This window comes from Passer domesticus, chromosome 4 (genome assembly GCF_036417665.1).
Source record: "Passer domesticus isolate bPasDom1 chromosome 4, bPasDom1.hap1, whole genome shotgun sequence".
Lineage (NCBI taxonomy): Eukaryota > Metazoa > Chordata > Aves > Passeriformes > Passeridae > Passer > Passer domesticus.
Genome location: NC_087477.1, coordinates 51,224,667 through 51,247,571, shown reverse-complemented (window position 1 = coordinate 51,247,571; position 22,905 = coordinate 51,224,667). Strand labels below are relative to the sequence as shown.

The following is a 22,905-nucleotide window of genomic DNA, read 5'->3' as shown; positions in this document are numbered from 1 at the left end:
TTTCTCCGGGCATGCCTCCCTACAGCTCATAAATATAGGTAGCTTGGCAAAAACTTGATAGCAATGTTAAGTAATCATACCTACATTTAAACAGTAATCACAAAGATGGTTAAATGTAGAAAAAAAGGACCAAAGCAAACCACAAAACAAAAGAATAAAGGAGTACCACCAGGGAGCTGGGCCTTCTATCATCTGGGAATTCACCTCTGGTTCTCTTATCAACAATGCAAGGATCTGGGATGCTATAATATTTAGTGCACAGAGTTAAGTTACAACAGGAGAGAGTAAGTCACTGTAATCCTTACCTACCAAAGGAAAAATTACACGGACGTCCAGAAATTTGTACAATATGGTGGAAATCATAAACTCTTTGTATTGGGCTGAGAACATTGCAATCTTAACAGACACTCAACACTCATGTACATTGTCATGAAAGGAAAATCAAGAAAGAAAGGTTTTGGCAATAATAACTTCTGCCATAAAACTTTATTATTGCAACATCTATTAAATATTGAAACCTCTACTAAAAATGCAACCTTTAACACAGCATACACCATTTGACTGTCCTGAATACAACTACTACAAAATGCTAGTATTTAAGCCAAAGAGAAGTTGAAAATAAATGATCACACAAAAAGCAATGATAAAAACTGTGAGCAAAGACTTTCATTGAAAGTAATGTTTTGTACAGAGTTATTAATTTTAGTTTACTATTTACTGCAGTAAATGCTCATAAGAATGGTCTGGAAGAACAGGTATTCAAACATAGTAAAAACTGCAGGACTTTTTAAAAATTCCTACAGTTGAGGTTTCTGCTGAGGACTTACACTATCAGGAACTGCTGACAACTGCAGAAACACAGACTTACTGGGAATAATGCTACAGGGCCTACCTGGCCAATGAAACAGAGCTGGAAGTTATTATGGGGAGTACCAAAAGAACCCCAAGAAGGACCAGGTGCATCATCACAGGACAACTGCTGCACCAGCAGCAGGAGTAATGAGGGGTTGGTCACATCATTCAGGACACATGAGGTTTCAATAGTGTATCAACCTTGGAAATCATTTGAAGCCATTACCTATTTATGGCTTCAGGTGTACTGATGTAGAAGAAAGGAGTTCAATTGTATTCAAACAAACAAATAAACAAAAGAGTTAACTAAATCACAGCATAACTGTATATATCTGATTCTAGCTTTGTGTAAGAGAAGTACAACCTGTCTTCCATATAAGTATTTGTGAGATTCACTCAGCAGGGTATGCCACTTAGATGGAAGATACAGTGGCCTGGTACTTCCTCGGGGGATCATAAAAATTTTTAAAAATTATCTTCTGGAAATAAAAAGTGAGTTTACGTAGTGTTAAGATGCATGCCTGTATTGCTGTTCTCATGTGGTCAAGATTATTCCCTTTACTGAGCAGGAAGGATACAGTAAGTTACTGATGAATTAGAGAAAGCTGCAGTAGGGGAGATTTAGATTTTTAAAATCAAATTGGATTCCTTTAACCTGTAATGGCCAAATGGACAATGGAAGAGAACATCTTACATTGGTCCATTTTACAAAAACCTGCTAGTTTTAGCTTTCAGGTCCAATCCAGGGATATTTGTGCTTCTGCATAAAAGCAATTCCGAACAGCAGCAGGTACACATATTACAAAAATAGTCTTTTAGTTTCTCTTTCATAGGAACATTACAAAACATGAATTTGTGTTGTTTATTTTAGTTTAAGTACATATTCCAGGGTAAAGAGAAGCACCTTCAAATATCTGAGAAGAATTAAAAGATATGACCTCTACTCGCAAGTTTTACATATTTTATTATCTCTTCCAAAGTGGAAAACAGACTAAATTAAATACTAAAAAAGCAAACAACTAAAGCAATGTATTTCAGTAATGTAGATATTGTGATCATATGTCTACAGCAACAAATAGCCAACCAACAAATATTCTTAAGTATTCAGCTGAACCAGAATTATATATACAACTTAGAATAAATGGTGCATACCTGCTGTTCTCTATATATACTTTTCATTTTGAAATGAGCATAATCTAATCTAATAATATATGGCCACAAACCACATTTGATTCAAACCAAAACAAAATTAAGAACATGTCTGTAAGTAGATTTAAAAATATTTGTAAAAATGGTATTCTGGACATTTTTAGTGCTTATTTCTCTTATGGCCATAATAAGCACAAAGTAAGATTAATTTTACTGATTTTTCTAGGAAAAACACACTTAGAACCTACAAAGCTTTGTTAGTAAAAGCTGTTTTACCTACCAATACAAGTCCTACATTCTGACAATAAATAAGGACGACTAATACTGCATAGAGGAAGTACATGGAAACATGAAAAATCTCCGTCCCTTGCAAACTTTCATTTCAATATTAATTAGTTAATACTTAAAAAAAAGGCCAGTAGATAGTTCAAGATGTAACATTAGACCTGCAAATATCTTTTCTTGGCAGTATCTCCTATCTCACAGTTTCATGAGTAAGATACCATACTCCTCCTTACTTATGCCATCCTTTTGTCAGATACAGAAAAAACTTCATTACTCAGCAATTACAGACACACTTAAATTAAATATGACAACATAACTAGGAAATGGGAAAGGGATAAAAGCTGGTAGAAAAAAGTCTGATAATGAAGCCTTTAGTTCTGATGACTAAGTGATACAATATATAAAGCCTTTTACATGGTATTCAGATTTTTATTCTTTTACATAGAATAAGAGAAAGTGGGAAGGGGAGGGGGCCGGAGGAAGAAGAATCTGTGGTCTGTCAATGATCAGCACAAAAAATAAATTATGGTCAAGTAACTGAGCTTTTCTGATGTGTAAATTGAATCATTCCCACACGCTGATGTTTTATAATTAAAAGACCCTTTTCACTGTGGGAAATTTTACTGAATTTTGTATTAAAAGAAGAAACAAACCATCAATCAGGAGGAGGTAGGGGAACTCAAAGAGCTCAACCTATTAAACTTGAAGAGCGTAGTTGAATTCTGAATGACTTGCTCTAGGAAACTGTAGCTCTTTTAGGGCAGCTACTGTAAAAACATTAATGAGCAGAACATGTTTCTGATCGCTGTTCTAAAATCTTTTGTAGTCATATAGAAGAACACACACTCCATTTGGTGTCACAAGATGCAGAATATGGTTGTAAATGAACCCTTTTTGTGAGGTTCACAAGCTATAAATTACTTGACTTTGGTTACCATTGAGAAAAATCACTAAGCTAAAGCTAAAGAAAACCCAAACTCCATGTACTTGCTCAATACAGCGCAGCTGCTAGGTACATACTGATCAGACAGATTAAGGTTTGCTCACAGCCAGATTGCTGGCAAATTCAAACATTTTTGATTGGACACCATTTCAGAGCTCTGGGACCTTATTTGCTTTCAGCTGAGTTGAGATCATGGCTAAAAATTACATTTTCAAATTATTAACCTAAGGAGGAGTATTATAAAAAAGCATCACAATATGGCACACATAGGTAATAGTAGTTTCTTGTGGAAACTTGAGAATGCTCACAACAGATTTAATAAGTAATTTTGTGAATTTTATAATTTATTCAATTATGTTCTATCCTTGATGAGCCTGGTAACAAGACAGAATTTCTCATCCTAGATATTCCTTCGTGAACAAGGCATTTATAACTTGTAAAGTTTGTGCTCTGTGAATTTCTCCCTGCTACTAGTTTTGGTGTACGCTGTTATTGCAGCAACAATAATTTAGATACAGCAGCATAAACTATTGAAAATGGACAAGCCAGTAGACAAGTGTATATACTTCCACCAGTTAGACAATGGCGTGCCATTTTAAAAACAACAATGCAATACATAGGTCCTACCAGAGCTTGAGACTATAGGATGTTTGATCTTACCTTCAGCTTTCCATGTGAGTGGATCTCTAATGAACCAAGAATCTGCAATGAGAACAGATTATGAAGATCTTGATCAAATATTTTTATTTTGTAATTGTTTAATGATCATTACAGAATACCTCGGTAGATTAAAAAAATCAAGACAGGATATGATAGATGATTTTTTTATTCTTCATTATTATTTTCATCTTTGCATTGTGACATATGGTGTGGTCATACACTGTGTGTCTTTCCTGAAGTCTAAATGAGATGCAGATTATATGTAATAAAATATTTATTATAGCTACTGCTGGACTGACATGTTACTACACTTGTAAAATACAATTTTATTTCTCTGAACCATATGGAAGTGCTGATTGCATGTTGAATACTAAATGTAAAAATGGCATTTTGGAGATCCATGTTCATTATACCTCATTTACTTTCACATAGGATTCCTTCAGGTCACACGTGAAAATGTTCTGCCACTGTGGAAAACAGATCATGTATTCTGAGAATTAAGAGAAAGGTCTACCTAACTTCAGCACAACTGACATGAATTTTCAATTGCAATTTTTTTGATGTATGAAACAGCAAATGTACTATATCCCACCTCTATAGCTTTCCAAAGCCAACGTATTTAACAGTAATAAACATAAAACATATGGAAAACATAATGATTATTTTTTAAAGAAAAACAAACATAATGGCACTTAGAATATATACAAAGAGCTATTTTCAGACAGTATTTTTCATAAGCATTGCAACTTACAGTGTTCTGGAGTAAACCATAAAATGATTTTCGATTTTAATAATCAGGAAGTTGGGAGTGTTTCACATATAAAGATAGAGCTTTTGTAAATTAAATGGATACATGGAATAAAGCTCTTGCTGTTAACTAAAGTATCTGAAAATCTTGTTTCATTCTTATCTTTCTCACATTCAAATAAAGTTCACATTGTAACATCTGCCAAAAAGGGAAGGAGAAAAAGATACAGTATATCTTGAAATGAACAACCACAACTTTTTGTTTCTATAACTACTCTTCAAACAAGAATCCAAACAGACTACACAATTTTTCTCTGAGCCTTTAATGAAGCTGTGATTACACAAGTGATAAGAATAAGTTATGATGATGGCTGGAATGTGAAAAAAATGCACACTTCCTATATTTGTGTAAATACTTTTCCCCCATTACAAAATGTTTTCATTTCATTGTGCTGTCAGCATTTCACAAATGTGGTATGAAGCTGCATTTCACCTACATTTTTTTTTATTTCAAGCAAAATAGGTCAAGTGTAAAAGATGAGCATTTTCTGGGATTTCTGTTTAAAGGTATGTGTTCAACTGACTGACCCAGGAATTAGAAGGGGTATCAATATGATCCCTATAACAGCAGTATACTTGTTTTGTCTGGAAGAGTTTTCTGGAAATAATTTTCTTCATAGTAGTTAGCAGCGAGCCAGCTGGCAGTACACAAGGATTTGGAAGATGACAGCTGACCAAAGGGATATTCCACACCATATGAGATTTTGGCTAGCCAAAAAAAGCTGGTGAAGGAGAAGGAGGAAAAGATGATCAGAGTTATGTTACTCTCTTCCCAGATAACTGTTATACATAATGAAGCCTGGATTTCTTGCAAAGGGCTAAACATCTACCTGCTGATGAGAAGTAATGAATGAATCTCTCACTTGGCTTTGTTTGTGCTCACAGTTCCTGCTTAACCGATTAAACTGTCTCTGTCTCATGAGATGCTTCACTTTTACCCTTCTGATTCTCCTTCCTGTCTCGTCTGGGGACAGTGACTGGCTGCATGGAACTTGTCTGCCCACCTGGGTTAACCCAGAACAAGTAGGAAAGGAATTCTAAATATTGTCTCCAAACTTCTGACAAGCAGAGATGAAGAGGATAAGCATCCTATTTTTAACTTCTGGAAAACAAGGTAAATACTACAACAGATCATAAGACTGATTTGCTCTACAGCCTGAAAAGTGTGTGGATACTGGATTTGTGCATCCAAGTTCTATCTGAACCACGAAAAGCATTTCCTATGGTATCTATAAATACAAAACTGGGTTATAAAAGTCAGTGAAAAATCTCCCACATGTTATTGAGGCACAACACGCACGTTTAAATGCCAGATTTTAAATATATTTTTTTCAAATATGTGTGCAGACATACATACAAATGAATACACAGTACAGACAATAAAAATGTAAAAGAAAAAATAATTGTAGCAATGTAAGGGCAAAGTACTGAAAATCTAAAGGCTCAATACTAAAAATGTTCTAATGCATGGTGAACAGTTACCACACCATTGAGTCACATGTGTGAGAAACTGTGTGTTTGGTATAAACACAACTACTCAACTATAAAACAAACTTCCCTACCAAGTGTCTAAGCATTCTTATCCGTGTCATCAGAGTACCTGCACCATAAACCTTAACATAGCCTGCACCCCAGACAGAAGGGAGCTTGAATGCAAACCTGAAATATTCATCCTTGTGTTTTCTATTTATGTTATTGATTGCAGGAATAAGTTCTAAGCTATGGCATTACAACTGTCAATAAAAGTATTTTTATTTAAGAAAATGCAGAAAACTCTCTGCTCTCTTGAATATTTCCTTTTTCTAGATTTAGATCATCTTGTGTTCAAAATTCTTCCCTTCGTGATTCCATTTCTTAGGTACCTAACTGTCCTGATTCACTTAATGAGCATTTCTGAATATATTCTTAGCATTGCACACTTGAAAGACAAGCTTGGTGACACTCACTGCCAATGCATTTAACTCTCTTTGATGCTCTGATCTTCATTTACTGGAGTGTGATCAAAGAGTGCTGCCCTCAGAAACACGGGAAAGAAAACTGAAAATAGCAGCCAAAATGCAACAAATAGTAACACAGGCTCATCCCTGATCAGCTCTAAGGTGCTCAGATGTGGAATTCATCAGTTTCACCTGAATCAGTCCAAATAAGCAGTGTGCTGGTTTTAAAAGGAAATGTACTCTTTGGCAGTTAATCTACAGTAGCCCAGCTCATGCAAGCAGAGCTCTCACAACAGACCTGGGAAAAGTCTCCCAGCATTATGGAGAGTACTGGTGAGTAAGAAAATTAAGATCTTTTTATCAAAATCTGTAAATGGCCAATCTTCAACAAGAAAATCAAAATTGTATCCAATTGTTCCTAACTAGGTTCTGAAAGAAGACAACGGAAAATAACATTATGACTCTTGTTCAAGCAACAAGGCAGCAGTACAGTTGCCTCCCCTCAGATGCCTTTCCAGAAGGCAGCTGATCTCAATACATATAGACCACATGGAGTTAGGCAATGGCATTGGTTTCTACAGACAACCAGACAGAGATTCTTGCTTACCACTCTTCAGTGGAATATTTATTACACACTCTCAGATGGAACCTTTCATCCCAGGGAGAAAATGGAAAATACAAGAGATGGAAAACATCAATTCTATTTCATGTAAAAAAATGACTCAAAAAAGCTCATAAAACTTTACTGCTGCCTGTCAGATAAAACACTAAAATGATCCAGCACATCCTATCTGTTTGACTATCAAGTTTAAAGAACTACCAGCTTGGAACTTGAGTGATTATATTGCTATGCTAACAACTAAGAGAAAGATATATTGTTTTGAACTGGGGAAGAATACCTAGCACATCAGAAAAATAGTTTTCAGTTTCAGGACACTGAACTCTAACTTCATTGTGTTTTGCTCAGTTATATGTTGAGATGGTAAAATTGGTACTGAGTTTTCCCATATAAACATTCTTTCTCTGCTTTTGATAAGGACTCTTAAAAACCCAAAGCAACAACAACTCAAGTTTTTTGTAAATTGAAGGATTAGCATTATGTAGAGTTGATGTTATCTACCTAACAATCTATGGCACAGAAACTAAGCAGGTAAGTACCTCCTCACAATATGGGGCCCTCCACTTAGGGCTAGACACTGAGCACCAAACCAAAGAAGCACCCTGATTACTTCTGTGACTAGTCCTCTTTTCTAAGTTGTATTTCAGCTATATTCCTAGATGCACCTGGAAAAAGTCCTGAGCCAAAGATATTGTAGAGCATTTTTATTTACTAATTTATTGAGGTGAATCATTGGCAACTTGGTCCAAAGTTCTTAGTAACAAACTAATTATAAACAGCCAAAAATTGCAGTTCTGTGGAGAATAAATAACACCAGGCTCTCAGAACCAGCCTCATGCAGTATGAATGGATGGCCCTTACAGCCCATTGTGGTAAGCAACAATCTGTTGCCATAATCCCGGTGGTGCCAGGAACCAGGGACAACAGCGGTAAGAGAAGCTCTGATGTAAAGGACTAGCTCTGATATAGAGAGCGGTCTAAAACTGAAAGGCTGAGTCATAACCTAAGATCTAGGAAAACCCACCCAGGTAAAATTAGTGTAGATAAAAAAATACAGTTATAGTTCTGTGCAAGGTGCTCCAGGATGACCCTGCTTAAACAGGAACCAGATGGCTCACTGCAGCTTCTTCCAACCTTACCCATTCTGGGACTCTGTGCTATCTATCTATCCATGTATAAGACTATAATAATACAAATAGTTTGTACAACAAATATAAATGGAAAATATGTATAAAATACTATAGTTATGTATAACTAGATATTTATGTCTATGTTTATATAAATCTAGTTTTATACATCTTCAATTATATACACACAGGATGGTTCTGTACAAAATTCTTACATTGATGCTTGTGTGAAAAAATCCAAACACTGTAGCCACATATTTTTTTATAACCTTGTCACAGTAAAACCCAGTAACAGAACAGTATATTAGTAATTATGATTTACCACCTTCTACACAAAACCACATTTTTTATTTAATTGCAACAGAAGTATATCTACATGATCTCTATAGAACTTCAACATGCTGTTAATTAATTTGGTTATTAACAGTGATGTGTGTTCACTAGAGCTCATGACACTAAATTTGAACAGTTTTGAAAGAGAGCCTTGGAATATGCAACATTTTAACATATAATTACTTAGAAACTATGCACTTCACTCATGAATGACTGCTGGGTTTCTTTCTTAAAGGTTGTTTAGTGCTTTTTCTATGTCTATTGTAGCCTTTTCCACAGAACAGATTCTTAACATTATTTTCATGTTCACAATGCTACTGATAAAACCTGCTGAGAGGCTATGAAGATGCCAGCTACCTGTCATACATGTTTAAAATAATTGGTATCACAGGAAAAGTAACACAAGAAGAAGCATCATTAAAGAACAGGTCACCCTGTGATATAATGTGAAACATATGTTAAAAATATGTGTAATAATTAGAGCACTGTGCATCCGTCTTCACATCAAACCTGGTACAGCTGAAGCTATTTGTAAGTATGAAGTTCATGCTACAATACTAGGTCTTTTGAATAAAAGACCTCTTTCTTCAATGATATGTTCACCCATACCATGCAAATTTTTCACATTGTCCCACACAAAGTCAATTATCCAAACCAAACAGAAAAACAGACTTTACTTTTGCTATGAAATATCTACTGGATTTTTTTTAAAGAGAAAACAAAGAGTAAAGCATGAAAAAAAGAGGAGAAACGCAAAAGAATTTAAAAGCACAAAGGATATTTAATTGCTTAAATTTCTGTGAACAAGACTACAACAATTTATACACTTTTATTAGCTTTTCAACAAAGCTCTGAATAAATATAAATCACAAACATTCCTCAGCTTTTCTACATGGATTTATTTCTTAAATAGAAGAATGTTTTTTCTGTTTACATGGAGTACAAATATTTTTGTTGCTGATGCCAATATCTGGCAAGGTTGTGCACTCAAAAGTCAACATATATTCTTGAAAAGTGAAAAGAGGACAGCATATGAGAAAGCAATGTTGAGGAATATAAAGACTGAATCCTTACATTTATTCTATTTAAAATTGTATCACGATAATTATTAAATGCAAAAATAACTTTTCTGCCCTTCCCTTGATTGTGTTTCTATAGATCATGATGAATATTCACATGAAGCTGAGAACAGCCAATGTGCATAGAATGAATGATATGATGAGCATATATGACCATAGATTACCACTGAATGCTTAGCAAATAAATTTTGGCAGTTTTGAGAGAATATATTTGAAAGCCAGTTGTTAGAGAATTTTAGTACTTGAAAATGTCTAAAATCACAAACTATTGTCAATTCAATAGGGTCTGGCTTTTAAAGGAACTCCATTTCAGCACTGATTAATGAAATAATTACTTTTTCAATACATTTTAAGATTAAACTCTGGCCCAGCAAAAGTAGTGCTATTAAGAAGAGACATCAAGAAGCTGAAAATCATGTTTTGCAATACTAGGATTCCAGCTGTTAGACCCCCGCCCAAGTATGCAACCTTAAGTGTTTTCTGTCCCCTCAATCCAGCTTCCAGCATTACTCAAAGAGGTACATTGGTTTAAACACAGGAATTGGTGAAATCAGACATATTAACACACAGTAATTAATTCAGATTCTTAAATGCTATTTCAAAATGTCAAACTCCCTTCTTCCATTTCAGATTCAAAAGTTGCATTATTTTTCTATTATGCCTTATCTATGTATTATATGTGTGATATCTACTTAACTATTTATATGGAACTTATAAATTGTAATGAACTACAAGTTTCTTTCAAATAATTTAATTGGGATATTATCATCTATTTCTACCAACTTTGCAAGTTGTGCAGAAATATAATCAATGTCTGGTAGGTGATCAGGTTAGTACTAGGTAAGTTGTAATTAGAGCAGAAAATTCAGTAAGAACTGCTGTCATACATTTTAGAACTAACTTAAAAGGTTCAAATAAATAAAAATTAATACAATACAGTAGAATGTAACTTATTCTTTTCAAAGATTTCTTGCAATGGATGTCACAAAAGTAATATCCAAGTCTAAGTCAGTTTTGAAATAAGGTCAAAGAAGACGTTTTTCACTAAACCTAAAGACAACCACCCTAGGCTAAACCTCTGTGTGGTTTTGGATGCAATGTCCTTTGCACCTCTTTTTATTTTTAATGTCTTTTTAGGAAGGTGTAAATCAGTGAGGATGAGAAAAGAGGGTTAAGCCTTTAAAGGTTTTGACGGTCTGCTCTTCAACAACTATAACTGGATTTACTGAAAGAAACCAAGTGAGATATTTAAAAAGCTTATGCTGAACCACAAACATATGCCTCAAGCATACATTCTTAAGATCACACTTCCTAATAGCACTTGGCAAGGATGTTAATATTGTCTCCAGATTATTTTGGAAGTTTTGAATACAATATGTAAAAAAGGCGAGGCCTTTAAATCCAATAAGTGCTTTGGGGGAAACAAACGCTCTAGGTAAATATGATTCCTGATAGAAAATGGTGGAATATAACTGCTTTTGTCAACCTTGGACACTTAGTGACTAAATAGCAAAAAAGAAAAAAAAAGTCAATATTACAACAACTGTGCACTTAACTATGGTGTTTCTGTGTTCACATGGAGAACACAAAAATCAATTAATTGTGTGAGAGATACAATCCTTTCAGAATTCAACCAATGCAGTGATTTATTAATGCTATTGATTGCACTGAACTAAATATGTAATATGAAGACCTGCCATGTCAAAATGTAGCTGACAGTTTCCAGATTAAAGATTTGATTTTCCTCTTTATATTTCTTTTCTTTATCCTTGAGATCAACCCTACCACAATAAATTTGAATTCTGTGAAGAGATCTATGCCACTTGTATTTCCATAAGTCTGCAGAAAAGTGCTTGATATTGCCTTTTACTTCCATACTTAAATATTTATACACAGAAACCCCTTTTCTAAGATCTGAAACAAGATGGACACAAAATATAATTGCAATTAGAGATATGCTGAGCTTCCAGAAAAAATATGTCTGGAGACTAAGTCATGAAGAATACCTGCTGATTCCTAGGTAGTGTAGGTACTTAACTCACCTGCATGCTGTGCATCTAGTTACTGTTTGTATTTCACAGGAGAGATCTATTACCCATATCAGTAGTGGGCAACCAATTATAACCAGAACATATTACTTCAACTATCATAATATATTAAATTGCAAGTGGCAGATCATGAAGATGATCTACAATAATTAGAGCAAACTGACAGCAAGTTATGCACGTGTGTGATTCATCAGAAAACAACATTAAGTGCAAAAAATCAACAATCACTGCCACATTAGGCAGGCTGGAGTCTTCACCTTCCTCCTGCAGTTTTGCAGTGACAGGAACACCAAAGAACAGCTTTCATTGTTTACACAAAAGTACTAATGCTTCTGCTTATGAATTATGATTTTTACTGCCAGAATTTCTATTCTCCTAATGGCATATATACCTTGTGTACCTCTCTAGGGCAAATCACATTATTTTGAGTAAAATACCAATAGAAAAGAAGGTAAAAATATAGTGTTTGCTTCAGTGCAAAATTTCATCTATTCTGAAAAACTTTTCACAGACTGTATCTAACTTATATCTTTTTATTGGTCTGAAATTGTTAAAAAAATTCATGTTTCCTATAAAACAAAGTCTGATTAATCTTTTTCAATATAGATTTAATTAATATAAGCAAGAATGAACATGTTCAGCTGCAATGTGGGAAAACAACTGTTTCAAAGGACTTTTAGATGAGATTTCTTGTTATGTGTACATCCAGTCCAGCATTAGAAACCCGGCATAGGTGTCTGCACACTGAGGTATATAGAAAATACATTGCCTTACTGACTGTAATTTCTTTGTTGCCAGTCTCTACTAAATTACATTGAACTCTTTCATCATCACTGAACTAATGGTGGTGGATACAGTCAAGTGCCATCAGAAGACCTCATATACTATATATTTATAGTATACATAATATATTTTATACATATTTTATGTTCCTACAGATAATATAGAGATTTCTGTAACTAACGGTACATAATTAAGTATATTTTCTGATCCTTATATTTTAGTCTTGCCACAAACAAGGATAAGAAGGGTATTTGAAGAAATGGAGCTTGATTTCTGGATGATTCTTTCATGTGCATTTGGGGTATCTTCAAAAGACAACAGAATTATTATGCCATGGCATAACTGGCATGACATTTGATTTAATTTCTTAATATTGAAAGATAACAGATCTTCCATTATCAGTTTGATTCTCCATTGATATTAATGAATTTTTTCTGCTAATCTGAACTAACTGCTTAGATACAACTATATAATCATATGTAGGACTAACAGAGATGTCCTGAAAATATCACAACTCCACCAAATTTAAAACCCAAACAAAACCCCCAGGAAACCAATACTGCCTCATATCACTTTCAGTCTGAAAATGTGCGTTTAGGAAACAGGTAACACTAGAAAGTAGAGCGAATAAAAATTGAAGGAACAAAATGAAGACAATTCAGTTTTAGCACTCCTTGGTGTTTATTTTGTAGGCAAGTTTTCATTCAGCTATATAGTAATATGGAAAAATTTAATCTAACTGTCCAGGTCCCAAGTATATTCCACACAATTATAGAATAGTTTGGGTAAGAAGGGATCTCAAATAATCTAATTCCAACCCCCTGCAAAGGGTAGAGATATCACTCACTAAATCAGGTTGCTCAGGACACCATCCAAACTGGCCTCAAACACATCCTTCCTTACCATGATAATTTTTAAAGATATTCTTTTTTCCCCTCACAAAGAACAAGAAACTAAAAGTTACTTTTTTCAGTTGCATAGTGTGGCAGTATCAGAGTGGCAACTCTACATCACTGCAATTTACCATTTCTCACCTCAGCATTACTAATTAAGGGTACTTTAAAAAGTCCATTGTTACTGTACTGCAACCTCCTTTATTAAAAGTGGTATTGGGGATTTCTCTGGCACCACATATTTCAAGAGTCCTCTCTGATAAGCTTTTCATCAGGGACAGCTATTTGTTTGAAACGGATGGGAATGGTAACCAGAAGAAGAATGAGTGAAATGGTGTCAATAAATACAACATGGTCTATAAATACCCCTTTCTATACATTCAAAACAGTGGATTCTAAACTCTGCTTTAAAAAAAAAAAACAAACAAACAAAAAAAAACCCAACAAAAACAAACAAGAATAAAAGACTAATTGTGATCAGTTATCTGAAAACACCAGCTTGCAACCCCAGTCAAAAAAGCAGAATTAGAAGCTCACAAATTATTAGGGACAAAAAACCCCAACTGAACCAAAAAACAGAGCAGGAATTTTTTTTTAATGCAATAAATCTACACACTTCATCTTCATGTTTCAACACTGAATTTCTGATCATTATATCTCAAAGAAAACCAAACAAAGAAACCCCATAAGATCTAGGAAAGAGGCAAAAAAACCCAAACAAACAAACAAACAAAAAAAAAGCAGGAAGAATATAACTATATTCTTAGGGAACAGAAAATATTTCTTAATATTAGGGGATTTTGAAGTTATTCCATATAAGAAGATGGTGGAATGGATGAGATTTCATGAACTTCAAAAAGCGCTAATTGAAGAAGCATTTGATAAAGGCCTATATAATCACATAAAGGGAGTCTTCATTACTGTGATATAGGAATAGGAATCTTTCAGTTCTAATACTACAAGAGAGGTTGTGACAAACAAAAACAATGCTTTCTTAAAGAGAAAACGTAATTCAATTATGCAAGTCACTGTCACAAGACAACACACTGCAAAAGCAAAAATAATTCAAAAGGTCTAGTGAAATCATTAATATATATTGAGCACAACCTGAGTCTGACCTCTCACACAACAGGACTCCAAGCCACTGCCTGCCTGGATATGTTTCTTGTACTCTTTCTTTAGAAGTGTCTTGTTCTACCCTATATGTTTGTATCTCATGCATCAAAAGCTAGACTAACCTGCCCCTCTGTTTAATAAAATACCTGTTTGCTTTCTGGAAATAGGGAACGCAGAAGCCCTCATTCATCACCATTAGTAAACTGATAGGATGCCACATTAACCGAGCTCATTGTAATAGAGGTTAGATAGGTAAGGAATTGTCTGAAGGCAAGATCGCTGACAAAGTGGTGACAGCCAGACATGGAGGAGTTTCTCATAGCCTGATTTTCCAGTTATGTGATTTAATATTTTCATTAGTGGTCTTGCCAGGAAAAATAGTAGGAGCGTGCTGATGACATTTATGGATGATCCAATGTAAGCAGAAGAGCTCCAATGCAGGAGATGACCGTCAGATCATACAGGAAAGAGAGGATGACCTTGAATACTGGTGTAGTAGAAATGGGATGAAGTTTACCAATAAGGATTATATATAAACAATATTTCTAACATCGGGAAACAACTGAGTAGAATCAATTATAACAGTTGATTTCAAGACAACCATACACCGTGATCTCACACAGTCAAAGGTAATAAAGCAGTAAAGGCTAATAAATTCTCAATATTTTTGACTTATACTTTCAGTTCTCTGTTTTATCCTAAAACGTCCATAGTTTGATGTAATCAGATTTTCCAATTTCAAATTGCAAAATAACCACCCCCAATGTCATCAATAACCCAGTAACTCTTTGGTTATATAATCAACGCACAAATCTGAGAAATATTTCCTAGGTTGTAACAGACTTCTGCCCCTGAAAAAAGTATTTTTCAATACTGAAAAGCTAAAGACAAGGCAGATCTTATGAATGCATGAAAAATGCTGATCTTTTATAGATAAATCTGAATGTGATATAGGAAATAATTTACCATCTACAATACGTATGGCTCCTTATGCCATTTGCTTTGGACTGCTTTTGCTTTCCTGAGAAAACCCCAAGAATTATTTTCTAACACTAATTTATCTTTCCATGTCATCACTTTCAGGTGTTAATTCCATTATGACAAGTGATTTTATTCAATAATTATTAGATGCAGAAGTCTAAATGAATTACAAATCACATTGCTAAGAGGCAGATGACATAAAACTGGTATGTCATTTGCATGTTACTTACAAATTGTGAAAGTTCCCCCAAAACTTTTTGTGAGAACTAGGGAGGGCTCAGGTGCTACTCTCAAGAAATCTGATTTATTTCATGGAATTGGCTGTACATACTTGCTTTGTTCTTGTATTCTTACTATGCAACTTCTACAGAGTGGCTTTGAAAATACATTTCTGCAAAATCAGACACCAAATTCAGCATAGCAAAACTGAACCATCAGTCTTACACTTATGGTTTTTGGGTAATTTTATTACTTTACTTTTCTTCTTATCCATTGTTACAAAAAATAGTTACATTGAAAAATATCTTCTCAGCAGAATTTCAAAAGTGCATGTATTATAGAGTTTCCTACCAGATATTTATAGTGTAATGAAAACATATTTACACACACATACATGGAAACTCATGCATAGTATACTGGATGGTTTTATCCTGATTTACTCGAACTTAAAAGTTTTTTCCCTTTCAGTTCAAAAACGTCGCAACTTCAATTTCATTTGAAAGAAAGAACTTCAGCCATGAAAACTACCAACTGAAGTTCTGCTGTTTTTTTTAATTATTAATATAAGAGTATGGAGCGTGTCTCTGATTCAACATTTATGTTTTGTTATGTTGGTCAACAAGTTATTAAGTATTCTCAGTATGATTAAATTTTTTTTCCTCCAAGAAAGAAACAAATTGTCCTAGTAACGTTCAACTCAGGACAGCAAAGTAAAAAACACCTTCTGAAAAATGACATGTAGGATAGGTTTGCAATTCTGTAGTCTGAAACCTAATTAACTAGTTTCCTGTAGCAGAAAGTATAGGCTCAATGAAAGAAAATACTTTGGATGAACTATGAATAGTTATATTAATGCAATATGTTACTAATACACTACTATATAAGGATAAAAAAGAGGTTTCAGTACTCTCTAAGATTTGCTTCATGAAAATATTTTAGGTACCCAGAATTCTTTGCAATCACTTGGAATATAATTTCATTCTATGACATAAATAATTTTAGACCTTATATATAAACTTGATATCATGATGCATAACTGATAAACTACTTTAAAAACAGGACACATTCTATGGCATTCTTCAAGTAAATGCTTAAGAATGAGAAGTAAGATCAAGTTATCTTAATAGTATCCAAAGTGAAGTTGAAATTGCTTATTTTCAATTGAATTCCCTGAATCAGGGATTGAACCTTCAGTGTTTAGTATTTTTTCATCACTAAATTCTGTACTTTTTGAGGAATTGCTATCAAAAGCTACATTTTAATATCTGAAGAAGCCCAGACACCTTTACAACTCTCCATATTTGTACAACGTTAAAGTAATGCAGGGATATTTTCACTACCATAAATTTGTATGTAATGCTATTCTTAGCAGTCTTTATAGTTTATTGATTCTTAGGCTGTGTGATGATGCTGCTTTAAAATTGAACTATCCATGCAATAACATAAATTAGACATAAATTTGTCTTTTGCGTACTGCAAAATATTCACATTGCATCTTAAATGTATTTGGAAAAGAAAGGAGTAAATCACAGTCTAATCTGCTGAAACCACACTATGGTTTGGTTTATCACAGTCTATCTAAGAAAATTAACAGAAGAAAAGAATATCCCCTCAGAAATGCTGTCAAAACACTGGACATACCTTTGCAAACTTTATCAGAGCAATAAAAAACATCTCTGAAGACAGTAGAGTGAGAAGGAATCTCTGCTGAACTCCACACATGCAGACTACAGATAACTCAACAATAAGAGACCAGCATCCCAACTGGATTTATATGTCTCCAGGGGTAATTCCAAAGACCTTGATAAGGAATTTCCCTCCTGCAACCAATTACACAGGTTCTCCCAATTACATCAGGAGTAATGCAGGTGGAAGCAGTTAACTTTGTATTTAAATTAGAAGGCTGAACCTAGATCCTAAAGTCAGACAACTACCTGCAGATGATACCCTTGTATTTTGTTCTTAATATTGCTTGAAGACTCTAGCATTATTTAATGGATATTCTGTTGATATAAGAGACACAAGTAACTGTTCTAGGAAGTAATTAATTTGTTATGTCCAGAGCAAACTTCCTTTTCACAGCACAGCTTAAGATGTCATTCTGTCTTCTTTAATTATTAGCTAATCAGCCAAAGTACTACTGCCTTACAAAATACTAAATATTTTATCATTATGTTTGTATCTGACAAATAAAGAGAGAAAATATGAACAGGGAAAATCTAAGGGCAGGATTCCAGGTAGTCTTAAAGATATTCAATGAAATAAGTTTAACATCCATAGTCATGAAAAGGCAATAAAAAATGCCAACCAATATTCCCCATTCCCCCTTCCCCCTCCCCAATAAAACCGTATCAACATGCCCATTAAGACAATGAGAAAAAAACTAATTAAAGTAAATTAGCTTAATGTGCACAGGCTGGATAAAGACGGATCACTTTTAAAAATCCAAGAAGATAATGGTACCCATTTGGGATATGTTTTTGGCATTTTTCATATAAATTGGACAGTTTTAGAGGATAAATATGGTTAGCGAAGTCCTTACAGGCAATTATGTCTTTACAGTGCTGGTGGCTGACATCATAAAAGTATAATTTTAATTGCTATTAATTGTGTTAAGTCTACTTTTATTGAATACTTAATGCCATTTCTGACAGTTGTTGTAATTTATGTACTTTAATGAAACTTCTTAGTAGAAGTTTGGACTTTGAGGGTCATTTCCACTATGCTCAAAATAAGACATTTTATCAGCTAGGGAAATGCAGGTTATTAGGACACTGATTTTTTGCCTTCTCAAAATTTCTTCATTTTCATTAGCCTTATATGGATGACCAGAAAACCAATTTCTGTCTCATGTATCAAATGTATCAGAATTTACTAAATATTGTTATAAGAAGCTGTTACGGCACGGTTTTCCCACATGAAGAAAATTCTCTGTTTAATAAGGAAATTGAATTAAGAGAAGCTGATGAATGACTAAATGACACCAATTCACATTAATATTTTGCCATTTGGGAATACAGAATGGGTAAAATAAAACCTTGAAATCTCTCTGGTATTCAACTAAAAAACCACCCATGACTTTAGCTGAATAGGGTTGTCTGCTGGAAGAATTTGACCCAAAGATTTGTGAGCAGATAAAATAGCAGAAGAAATGCTAAATAATGAAGATTAACTAAAGAAGTATTTAACAACATAATATTGTGCAATGCAGAGGAAAAAAAATTATTTAGTTTACATTTCTGTAGTAAAATTCACATTGCTCTACTGCCAACAGTTGTAGGTCTTCACTGCTCCTGTGATTAGCATTATTAAATTATGAGAAATTAATTTATCTCTATCAGTGCTAGTTTCAATATTTGTAAATTAGTAATTGGCCCAGCAGCACTAATGAGACAATATATCTGTTGTGGCTCTTCTGTCTGTTAACATGACTATTTAAATTGGAGCATCATTATATACAAAATAAATTATTGAAGTGAGTAGGAATGTATCTCCTAGAATTTCCAGACTCTTTGGAAATCCTAGCCTGTTGTCAGCTATGTGCAAGGCTTACTTAAGAGAACAGACTACAACATAGCAAAAAAACCGAAAATTAGACAAAATATACCTCTATTGTTTTTAGGTTTTTTTGCTCAGCTATCAGAGGATCTTACAATTAAGGTGATGCTCACTAAAAAAACTTATAGCAGAGAGTTTTAAGTAATGATGGACTGATATTTTTGTGTGCTAGTTCCTAAGAGATAGCACAGACAAATAAAGTTACTGGTATGGATGAATAAAGCTACTGGATATTCACCATCACATTCACCTAGCTATCAATGAATTAAGTCAAGAAGTTTTAAAATTATGTTTTTGCAGTCCTGCAGGTCAGGTAACTGCCTTTTAATTTGGTCCTTATTGCAAAATTATCTGACATTCTTACAGTTAATTTTTAAACATCTAAGGAATGGACATCTGTTGCCTTGGTTAAAAAAAGCACCACCAAAACAGAATAAACCAGAAAATGTTAGAACATTGGAAAGCCAGAAATATCTAAAGGTTGAGATGTTTTTACCTGAAAACCAGATAAAATTTATATTATTTTAAAATTAAAAATAAAAAAAAATTATTAAAGCTCATACAATATTGTATCTGAATTACAATATTCAGATAACTTGAAGGCAGTACTTTAGTACTTTAGTAGATATAACAAATGTTCTACATTTTTCTGACCCATAGGTCATTACTTTATAGATGAATCTCACTACAAAATACGTGTACGTGAGAGCTGTAATAAAATTTACAGCAGGGTGGGCTCTAAGATTTGCCTGAAACGAGAATGCTTGATAATGTATAAAATCTGGTTCTAGGAATACTCAATTTTAATGTGACTCAACAAAAAAGCGGTTATTTCTGTTTTTCAGTATGAAGTTTTATTTCAGAGTTAAGGACTCATATGTTATATTTGCACTCAAAATGTTTAATTCCACATTTATTTAGGACACCCGTAAGTTTTACTTTTTAATCCTTATACAAACACATTTTTACCTGAGGACACAGATATCCACAGGTCACCACAGATTTCCAATTCCTGAACAGCTACCTTCGCATTAGTTATGGCAGTTGTCTTCATACTTGCAAAATGAACATTAATGTAGGATAAGACTGTGTTTTTGCAACACATAAAGAACAGACATTTAATAACAGATTTTAATTTGCTTCAAATGTTCTTATGTTATTTTAGCAGAAGTTTTATTTAAACAAAATCTTTTTTCTCAAAACAACATTAACCAAATATGCTAGAAATGGAGCTAACTCTATTATTAAGCCTCTCCTCTTCTTCCCTGCCTCCAGGAACATTTCTATAATTTTGTCTCTTCTCTATTTCTTTTTCAGCCTCTACTATATTTTCCTTTCTTTTCTCCCCTAAAACACTCACTCTGGAATATATTAGCATATATTCTATTTAATGGCTGCACATTTATTTACTATTTATCAAGTGTTTTTGTGAACCATCTTCTCCATCAAGCTGTCTTTCAAATAAGAGCCTATTAGGTAATGCTTATTGTACGTAAATGATTATCTGAGTGATTATTTTTATATTATAAATTGTGGAAACGACAGTATTTTCCTGTAACTTATCAGAATTGAAGTCTCCATTGATTCCAAAAAGTTTTATACAATTTTTGTTGTTTGTGTTTACATCACGCAACTGGTCCAGATGATAGAATTAAAAAAAAAATTCTAAAAAATTGATTTGTAGAATTATTACAGGCAGAAAATGAGACATGAAAAGATCTGTGTTAATCAGCATCAAATTTTTGTCTTGGAAAATACAAATCCAAGGACTTACAGTGCAAAGTTTCTCCTATTGCACACACTCTGGAAACCACTTTTCCATTTTAAGCTTTTTGAGATTTTAATTTTTATCTTTGAGTTTCTATGTGGAACAAATGCTGGCAAAATTATGATAATGAAACAAGATGCCTGTGAAGATGACAGATGAATTTCCTTCTGCAGTCTTAATAAATTAATTAGGTTTTGATTGACTATATGGTTCACTTTTTCTTTTCATATCTATCTACAGAAAATGTCCTCACCAAAACTAATATATGCTATGCCCAGCATTTACAAAGTCTCATAATAGGATTTATGTTAACAGAAAGGACAAAACTAAGAGGTGAAAGAAATATATACATACAATAGCCTTGCAATCCAGTTTTAGAAATAGGTATTTAGAAAAAAACTATTGCCAAGCTGTAACATTTATTCTATTTAACTTTTCTCTGGGAATATTCCATCTTTTATTACAAAGGATTGGAGGGAGATAAATCTAAATTTTAACCTCCTAGTTCAATTAATCTCTCAATTATATTGCTAATTTAAGAATAACTTGACTGAATCAAATGGAATTATATTAAAATATATGTAATTGGAAGGTGAATCAAATACTGTATTTGTAATTTCCACAGTAAAAGCCAAAAAATTCCTGCCATGGTTGCAAATATTGTTGCTGGAAATCATAAAAGTGGAATGATCTTCCTCAGTCATGGGGTTTTGTGTATTTGATAGTCTCTATTGGAAAAAAAAAAGGGTAGACAATCAGGTAACCTTTACATACAAGAGAAGACAGAGGACAAGAACTAAGGAGAGCATGAGGAAACTTTCTCTGAGCGACCTGACAGAATGGGAATGGCACAAAGGAACTGGTGGAAGATCAGAACAGAGTTCAGAAAAGTGAGAATGAATTATATGGATCCAAGGCACTGTGAGGATGACAGAAACATGAAGGGGATGAGAGTGAGGAGAGGTAGACTGCTCACAAGGAGTATTTTAATGGTGGTGAAAATGTACTAGTGATAAAACCATAAAACATGACAGAAGAGGAATTAATAAAAACATGGGGTCTATTGATGTTAAAGGTTGGTCTGAAACACAGGAAACAGGAAAGAAAGAGGAGTTCAGGAATGACTAAGTCTATATTTGTGGTGCCTTACAGCACTGGGGAACTATTCCATTCTTAACACACTTCACTGAGTTTTTGATTTCTAGGATATACAGGGTGAGACAGTGGAATGCAGAGAAAAGTTCCTTATATAGAGATAGTCACTGCAACACAGCTATGTCTTTATTTTTCAGATGGAGAAGAAAATAGAGAAGATTTTCAGGAAGGTATCTTGTTCCCAAGAGGTGTTGATCAATAGACAAGGAGATGTATGTTGGAAACAAACCACCTAAAACCACTCAAATGCTGAACTTAAAATATAATCGCTCCCTTTATACCCTACTCTCCCCCCACCTTTTTAATTTAATCAATTGCCAAGGAAGGTTTGACTTTTATTTGAACTGAGATTGCTACATTAAAGTAGCCGTGCTCTTTTGCAGACAGACCAATTGCAGCTGCATGGTGCAAAACAAGGTCCCACTTCCCTCCCTGTGCCCTGCAGTTACCTCCCAGGTCCACCTGCAAATGAACACAAGGTGTTAAGAACTACACCTAGGACATGCTGCACATTCTGCCTGTGGTGCAGCAAGAGGGATGGACAGGGAGCAGTGCTGCTGGCTCCCCCTTCTTGACAGCTCTGGGGTGGTGTT

The 22,905-nt window shown here is 34.0% G+C and overlaps 1 protein-coding gene across 25 annotated transcripts in view; it reads right to left on the bottom strand.

Moving 5' to 3' along the window:
* TENM3 (teneurin transmembrane protein 3) overlaps window positions 1-22,905 on the bottom strand; it is a 1,290,895-nt gene that overhangs the window by 458,976 nt on the left and 809,014 nt on the right. For 24 of the 25 annotated variants that reach the window (XM_064417780.1, XM_064417778.1, XM_064417776.1 and 21 more), the window contains one exon: window positions 3,890-3,931. The exons of the other annotated variant lie outside the window; for it this stretch is intronic. The gene's annotated coding sequence lies outside the window, so the exon portion shown is untranslated. The remainder of the gene's footprint in view (window positions 1-3,889; window positions 3,932-22,905) is intronic. 25 annotated transcript variants of the gene reach the window in all.